The sequence below is a fragment of the Myxocyprinus asiaticus genome, chromosome 18 (assembly GCF_019703515.2).
Source record: "Myxocyprinus asiaticus isolate MX2 ecotype Aquarium Trade chromosome 18, UBuf_Myxa_2, whole genome shotgun sequence".
In the NCBI taxonomy this organism is placed as follows: domain Eukaryota; kingdom Metazoa; phylum Chordata; class Actinopteri; order Cypriniformes; family Catostomidae; genus Myxocyprinus; species Myxocyprinus asiaticus.
In genome coordinates, this window is record NC_059361.1 from 164,875 (window position 1) to 173,041 (window position 8,167).

The window sequence follows — 8,167 nt, forward strand, 5'->3', positions numbered from 1 at the left end:
TTAACAAAATGAAATGCACATTTGGGTTTGTATGTGCATTAAGAAATTGTAAAATGTACCTGTGACTAGAAAAAGTCAAATAGGAAATTAATTGTCTGTAATGAATGAATGACTTATACTGTAGGTGGGCAAAATGACCAGAATCTCATATCACTACTGTTTAACTCATTTTATATCTCTGTAACTCTGTGTACCTAGAGTAACCATACCTGTACAGACTTTGATCAATCCTGGCAGGGATTTCTAAAATGTCCGTGACGCTGCTGAATACCTTGGCAGATAAATTAGACTGAAACTCAACTTCAACAGATCTGATAACAGACACTTTGATATTGACAAAAAGCAGCGCGTGCACGTGAAATGATCCAGTATCCAATTTTATGCAAACATGTGGATGTTGGCGACATTGTGGCACATGTATATCACGTGATATCTTACCTGTCCTTTTCATTTCCCCCATATAATAACATCGGTTTTACAACCAGATAGCCAACAAATGGATAAATTAACACAAAGGGGAAAAAAGGAACGAATGAGCCGTCATACTAAGGGATCAAAGAACACAGACTGTTCCATAAACATTAACAATGATCAAAATGATACAGGGCAAACAATTACAACAGGTGCACAAGCATGAGTCAAACAAAGAAAATCGTACTGCTTTCTTCTTCTTATTCTTGTTTAATGGTGATCAACTCTTTAGGAGCATTATCGCCACCTACTGTACTGGATGACAAATTAAACTTGCATGGGTGATGAGTCTGACGTTTAAAATCTGTATGGATGTTTCATACTCCTTCCCAATCCGTGGACCAATTAGAGCGCATGCTCATGGTGCGTGTTCAGCTCCTCTAACATTCACAATTAGCTCTTCATGCTCCAGATTAGGTAGAGTATTTCCATCCACACATATTATATTCTAGACCCTAGACCTGAGTCATATATACATTTAATTAGTGCTCTGTATACCTGTCTGTCCATTAAACCTTTTCCTAAAATATCCTCATACTTCATTCTGTCCTCCCCATTCTTAAAGTGACCAAATAATATATCACGATATATATTATATTTACTACACATAAAAAGCACATGACATACATTTTCAGATACACCACACACATGCAAACCCATAAGTGCCAGTGTTGATTTCAACCCTGTGTGTCCCAGTCTTAATCTAGACAGCAATACTTCTTCTTTTCTATTTCCTCCCTGGCAATTTATCCTCCCTACTGTCTGTGTAATACTATAACACCATCTTCCTGTGTTACTACTGTCCCATCTAATTTGCCATTTATTCATTAACTTTTTTCTTTAGAATCCATTTTGCTTCCTTTTTCCCCATAGGTACGTTAACATCCACCTCCCTCTTGTCTAGTGCTTACCAGATACCCCAACATGTGCTGGTACCCAACAAAAATACACCACTATTCCAGACTCTTTCAGTCTATATAATGATAAATATACTTCCATTAATAAATCTTCTCTGTCTGATCTTGCATGTATTATACTAATTAAAGCTGAAGAAGAATCTGAGCATATCATCCTGCTTTCCACGCAGGCGCTCTGTTTTATACTCTTATAACCCACCCTCATTGGTGGAGACACGCGATGTCATCAATATGCATCTCCAAGATTGACAGATGAACGAGCCAATTAAATACCCGCGCCAACCTGCTGAAAACGAAAGTGAAGAGCGAGAGACAGAAAAAACACTCCAAAACACAAGTCACACTTATCACATGGGATGTAACAATGGGCTACTGATTAATAAAGAGCATCTCTCATTCAAACAGATCTCACACATGCACCGGTCTTCTTACTATACATTACACAGTGAAACACTAACACAACCTCTTATACATTGCAGGTACACATATACTTGTATTATCAAAAATAACATTTTGACAATAATTTTGAGCTCAATGTGTTCTGTTTTCTGTACATCATAACTGTGTGTGTCAAAAAGGCTAGGTCTCTGGCTTAAATAGTTTGTTTAAACTCTATATATACAGATATCATGGGGTGATCACGCTGTGACCACTGTGCAATGTTTTGAGTGCTTTTAAATAGTGAATCCTTTTGCATATAGCAATTGGATCAATTAATTTGTTCAATACAGATTTGGAAAGGTAAGGCACAGTGAATTTAGCACATTAGTTGTAATCTGAAGTGCTTTGAAATTATAAAGAAAAATAAAACATAAAAGTCCATTTTAAAGTCACTTAAGAACAAGAAAAATTAAAAGACATAATTTAACATTGTGTTTGGGGTGCCCCATCAGTGGTCCAAAGGATGATCACCCCGTGATATTGAAGCGGCCATCCCCATGACTTTTAATATCCTTTCTGTGTTACAGAATTCTGTAATATCTGCCATCACAATCTTTATGTGGTGGGCTTTTTTCATACAAAATGCTTCAGAGCTTGTACTGAAAATGCGAAGCACACTGTAAGGAAACAATGATTCTGAACTTGTATTGAATTACAATCAGGCTACCATGAACATCACTGAACCACCGAGAATGTTGTTAAAGCTTTGGCATCAAATCTAACCACACACATCAAATAGGCCTATTGTTTAGCACTGCAGTGCAAGTTAATAAACTAAGTAAGTGTTAAGGGCAAGTGTTTAAAAAAGATTTTATTGTAAGATTAATGACTAATGTCTTTGAAGTTCATCCTGGATTAACTGCAGAAGTTCACATAGATGCATTGTCCTTTGTTAGTTGGCTGATGAAGGCTTTTGTTGGCAATTAACTGATAGTCTATGTATTACATTATAAGAGTGTAGTCCATCATTAGACTGAGGTGATGCAGGCAGAGATCAATGAGGTGCATCACAGTTCAACCGGCAGGTCATTTTGGTGAGGTTCTGTGGGGTCCATCCTAAGTCCAAGGTTCAGGCAGTCGGCATCAGTTCATTCTCTGAAGTCCATTGTAAAAAACTGAAGTGATGTCTGGATGGCACCGGCTGCATTTAGTCATCATCACTCAGAGACACATAGCAGTGGAGTCCGACACCAAGCAGGAACTGGGCTGAATCTGGCCGGTTCTGGTGACCTCAGAATAGTAATCTCGAGGTTGAGACAGGGAAACAAATAGAATAATATTAGTGTAGATGCCATTAAATTTTTTTGCAGAATTAAAGATCATGATACATGTTTCTGGTTCTGGCAGACCTAACTAAAGCAGCATAATTGTGAGTTGAAGGATAAATTAGGTGTATGTATGGCTAAATAGATGAATCTTTAGTCTAGACTTAAACTGAGTGAGTGTGTCTTCATCCCGAACAGTGTAAGGGAGACTATTCCATAGTTTAGGAGACAAATAGGAAAAGGATCTACGTCCTTTTGTGGATTTTGATATTCTAGGAACTATTAACAGGCCAGAGTTTTGTGATTATAATGAACGTGATGGAATATAGCGTGTCAGAAGGTCACTTAAGTACTGTGGAGCTAGACCATTCAAAGCTTTGTATGTAGTTAACAGAATTTTAAAATTAATACGAAATATGATCATATTTCTTGGTTCTAGTCAGCACTCTGACTGCTGCATTTTGAACCAATTGAAGTTTATTTATTGATCTTGCTGGACATCCTCCCAGTAATGCATTACAATAATCTAATCTTGAGGTTATGAACGCATGAATTAGTTTTTCAGCATCAGCAACAGAGAGCATGTGTCGTAACTTAGAAATATTTCTGAGGTAGAAGAATGCTGTTCTACAAACACTGGAAATTTAATTTTCAAAGGACAAGCTGGTATCAAATATAACACCTCAGTTCTTCACTGTAGAAGACGATGTAACAGTACATCCATCGAGAGTCAAATTATATTTTAGCGGCTTATTTTTAGAGGTTTTTGGCACAATAATTAGTACCTCTGTTTTGTTGGAATTGAGTAGAAGGAAATTTCTGGCCATACAATCTTTGATTTCATTGATACACTCTGCTAATTTGGAGAAATGTGAATATTTGTTGGGTTTAGAAGAAATATAAAGTTGGGTATCATCGGCATAACAGTTGAAACTTATTCCATGATTCCTGATAATATCTCCCAGGGGAAGCATATATAAGGAGAAAAGCAGAGGCCCTAAAACTGATCCCTGTGGCACTCCATACTTAACTTTTGTTTGATTTGACAAATCCTCATTTACACATACAAAGTGGTAGTGGTCTGATAAATAGGACCTAAACCATGCTAATGCAAGTCCACAAATGCCAACATAATTCTCCAGCCAATTTAAGAGAATGTCATGATCTATCGTGTCGAAGGCAGCACTAAGATCTAAAAGCACTAGAAGAGAAATGCAGCTGCAATCAGATGATAAGAGCAAGTCATTTATAACTCTGATAAGTGCAGTCTCTGTACTGTGATGTGACCTAAATCCTGACTGAAATTGTTCATATACCATTTCTCTGTAGAAATGAACATAGTTGGGAGGACACTACCTTTTCGAGTATTTTTGGCATAAACGGGAGATTTGAAATCGGTCTGTAATTAGCCAATTCTCCAGGATCAAGTTGTGGCTTCTTAATAAGCAGTGTGATAACTGCTATTTTAAAGTTTCTTGGGACATGTCCTAAAGATAGCATCTAACATACATGTTGTGGCTTTTGAAGTTTTGTTAGCTCTTCATGACCTATGACAGTGAAGGATTGAAGTTGCTTGTGAAGAAAATTATGAGACACTGTTTTCTGAGGTACTGTGACAGATGATTGCATAATTCAAATTTTATTTCTGATGATTTAAATTTTATCAGTAAAGAAATTAATGGTCATTACTATTGTGCTGCGATGGAATATCTGGTTTAGTTGAGGCTTTATTCCTAACCGATTTAGCCACAGTACTGAATAAACACCTAGGATTGTTGTGGTTATTTTCTATGAGTTTGCTAAAATATGCTGACCTGGCAGCTTTTAGTGCCTTTCTGTTGCTACAGACACTATCCTTCCATGCACCGCGAAATACCTCTAATTTTATATTCTTCCACTTGCGCTTCATTTTCCGAGCTGCTCTCTTGACAGCATGAGTGTGATCATTGTACCATGGTGCAGGGCTTTTTTTTTAATTGTCTTTAATCGAAGGGGGGTGACACTATCAAGAGTGCTAGAGAAGACTGAATTTATGTAATAAATTATTATATCAAGTCCTTCTAGACTTTGTGGCTTACTGAGAATATGTGACAATTCTGGAAGATTATTAGTGAAGCTATCTTTAGTGGTCGAAAGAATAGTTCTACCTGAACGATAGCATGGTGTAGACTGAGTAACATTAGCTGATCACAGCAAACAAGAGACGAGGTAATGATCTGAGATGTCATTGCAGAATTTCTATAGTATCAACATCAACTCCATATGACAGAATTAAATCCAGCATATGATTATGGCGATGAGTTGATCATGTCACATTTTGTATGAAGAGAGTTGAGAATATCGATAAATGCTAATCCCAATGTGTCATTTTCATTATCTATGTGAATGTTGAAGTCACCAACAATTAAAGCTCTAACTACAGCAACACCTCCTCCTCGACCCTTCAGACGAGGCTCATGTTTATAGCAATAACCTGGGGGAGTAGATTCATTTAAACTAATATATTCATCCGGTTTAAGACAGGTTTCAGTCAAACAGAGCACATCCAAACTATGATCTGTAATAATTTTATTTACAATTAGTGCTTTGGTTGAAAGAGATCTAATGTTTAGTAGCCCTACCTTTATATGATGCTTATCTTAATTTTTTGGTTATTTCCAAGTTTGACCTTAATCACATTTTTTTTCTAAATGATTTAGTGAGAGTTTTGTGTTTGGTAGTTTGTGGAACAGGCACAGTCTCTATATGATATCTAGGTGATACAGTCTCTATGTGCTGTAATTTATGTGACCTGTGTGACGTCTCAAGGCAGCTAGCAGACGTTCGGGTTAACCAGTTTGTCTGCTTCCTGACCTGGGCTCCAGTTAGTCAAATACTATCACTATTAAGACTATGAGCCAAATTACTAGAGAGGAGAGCGGCACCTTCCCTGGAGGTATGGAGTCCGTCTCTCTTTACCAGGTCAGGTCTACCCCAAAAATTCTTTAAATTGTCTATAAATCTTATGCTATTCTGCGAACACCACTCAGACATCCATCCATTCAGTGACACTAATCTACTATAAACCTCGTCACCACGATGAGCAGGGAGGGGTCGAGAGCATATTACAGTGTCTGACATTGTTTTTGCAAGTTCACACACCTCTTTAACATGATATTTAGTGATCTCTGACTGGCAAAGCCAGACATCATTAGTGTCAACATGAATAACAATTTTAGAAAATCTTTAGCATTAGCCAGCACTTATAAATTTGATCTGATGTCAGATGCCCGAGCCCCCAAAATGCATTTAACAATAGTGGCTGGAGTCTCTATTTCCACGTTCCTTACAATAGAGTCACCTATAAACAGGCCGCTTTCAACATGATTCTCAGTGGGTGCATCACTGAGTGGGGAGAATCGATTGGAAACCCTAACAGGAACGGGAGAGTGGTGTCACTTTGCTGAGTGAGTATGCCACCGAGACGTCACCCAAACGCCCTGCTGCGGGGGCTCTAGAGCAGGAACCAAAGTGTGTGTGTTGCTCGCTGGACTACCCACATCCGAAACAGTATCTACCGGCTTCTCTTTCTCACTGACCTCCACTAGCGTTCGGATGCATGTCTCTAACTTATTAACCTTCTCCATCAGCCTGACTAATTCCTTACATTTATCACATTTAAATCCCTCACTGCTGATGGAAGAAGCTATTGTAAACATGTGGCATGTAATGCAAGAAGCAGTAACATGAGTGGAAGCCATGACTTACAGCAATTGTTTGTTGTTGTTGGTTGTTCCCAAGTGGCGAGGGTTTGAGATCGATGTGAATTCCTCACACAATTGATTGTTGTTATGTTTGTTCTTGATAAGCCGTGCTTATGCAATAATCCATGTAACACAGAGGAAAAAACGGGTGTGCACACAGTTGAATCGCGATAAGAGAATAATGCAGAAAAAAAAAACAGAGCACAATTTGGCTTCACAGACCCTGCACACATCTGTGTCCCACATGAAAAGCGTATTTAGCGCTCATAAAGTGAAATGAATGTAATAAGGTTGCTTCATCGCCTGACGGAAATGCGTACGGACATGGCTGACATGAGAGTATTAAAATAAAGGTGTAGCTTAAAAAAATGTCTATATCGATATTTATGCTTTGTATCGATAACTATGGATTGTTGGTTATTGGATCGATGTATCGATCCAGATGATACATTAGACAGTAGCCGCTTTGGGGCGCATCTGTAATGAGTTGTGGGCATTGAGTGGATTTCTTCCACGCCAATGGACACGTACTGCAGAGTGGAGGGAGAGTACACCGAAGGAGAGAAGACTGGTTAGAAATGCAATAGGTTAATTACGCGTTGATCTGACAGTGATAATTCCAAAAGCATACCCATTCGTTTCTCTCTCCCTCTCTGTCAGATCTGTTGAAGTTGAGTTTCAGTCTAATTTATCTGCCAAGGTATTCAGCAGCGTCACAGACATTTTAGAAATCCCAGCCAGGATTGATCAAAGTCTGTACAGGTATGGTTACTCTAGGTACACAGAGTTACAGAGATATAAAATGAGTTAAACAGTAGTGATATGAGATTCTGGTCATTTTGCCCACCTACAGTATAAGTCATTCATTCATTACAGACAATTAATTTCCTATTTGACTTTTTCTAGTCACAGGTACATTTTACAATTTCTTAATGCACGTACAAACCCAAATGTGCATTTCATTTTGTTAACCACAAGATGTCACCCGAGCTTGATTGCTCTGCCTCAAGTGGAAAGCAATAATTAATCATTTTAATAATTTTCTTTATTTATTACACATTTGCACATATACAGTGAAATTCTTTTTTTTTTTTTCCACATATCCCAGCTAGGCTGGGGTCAGAGTGCAGGGTCAGCCATGATACGGCACCCCTGGAGCAGATAGGGTCAAGGGCCTTGCTCAAGGGCCCAACAGTGGCATCTTGGCAGTGCTGGGGCTTGAACCCCCGACCTTCTGATCAGTAACCCAGAGCCTTAACCGCTGAGCCACCACTGCCCCTGGACACAGAACTATTTATATAAATAAACGTAGAAATAAATAAATGTGGAA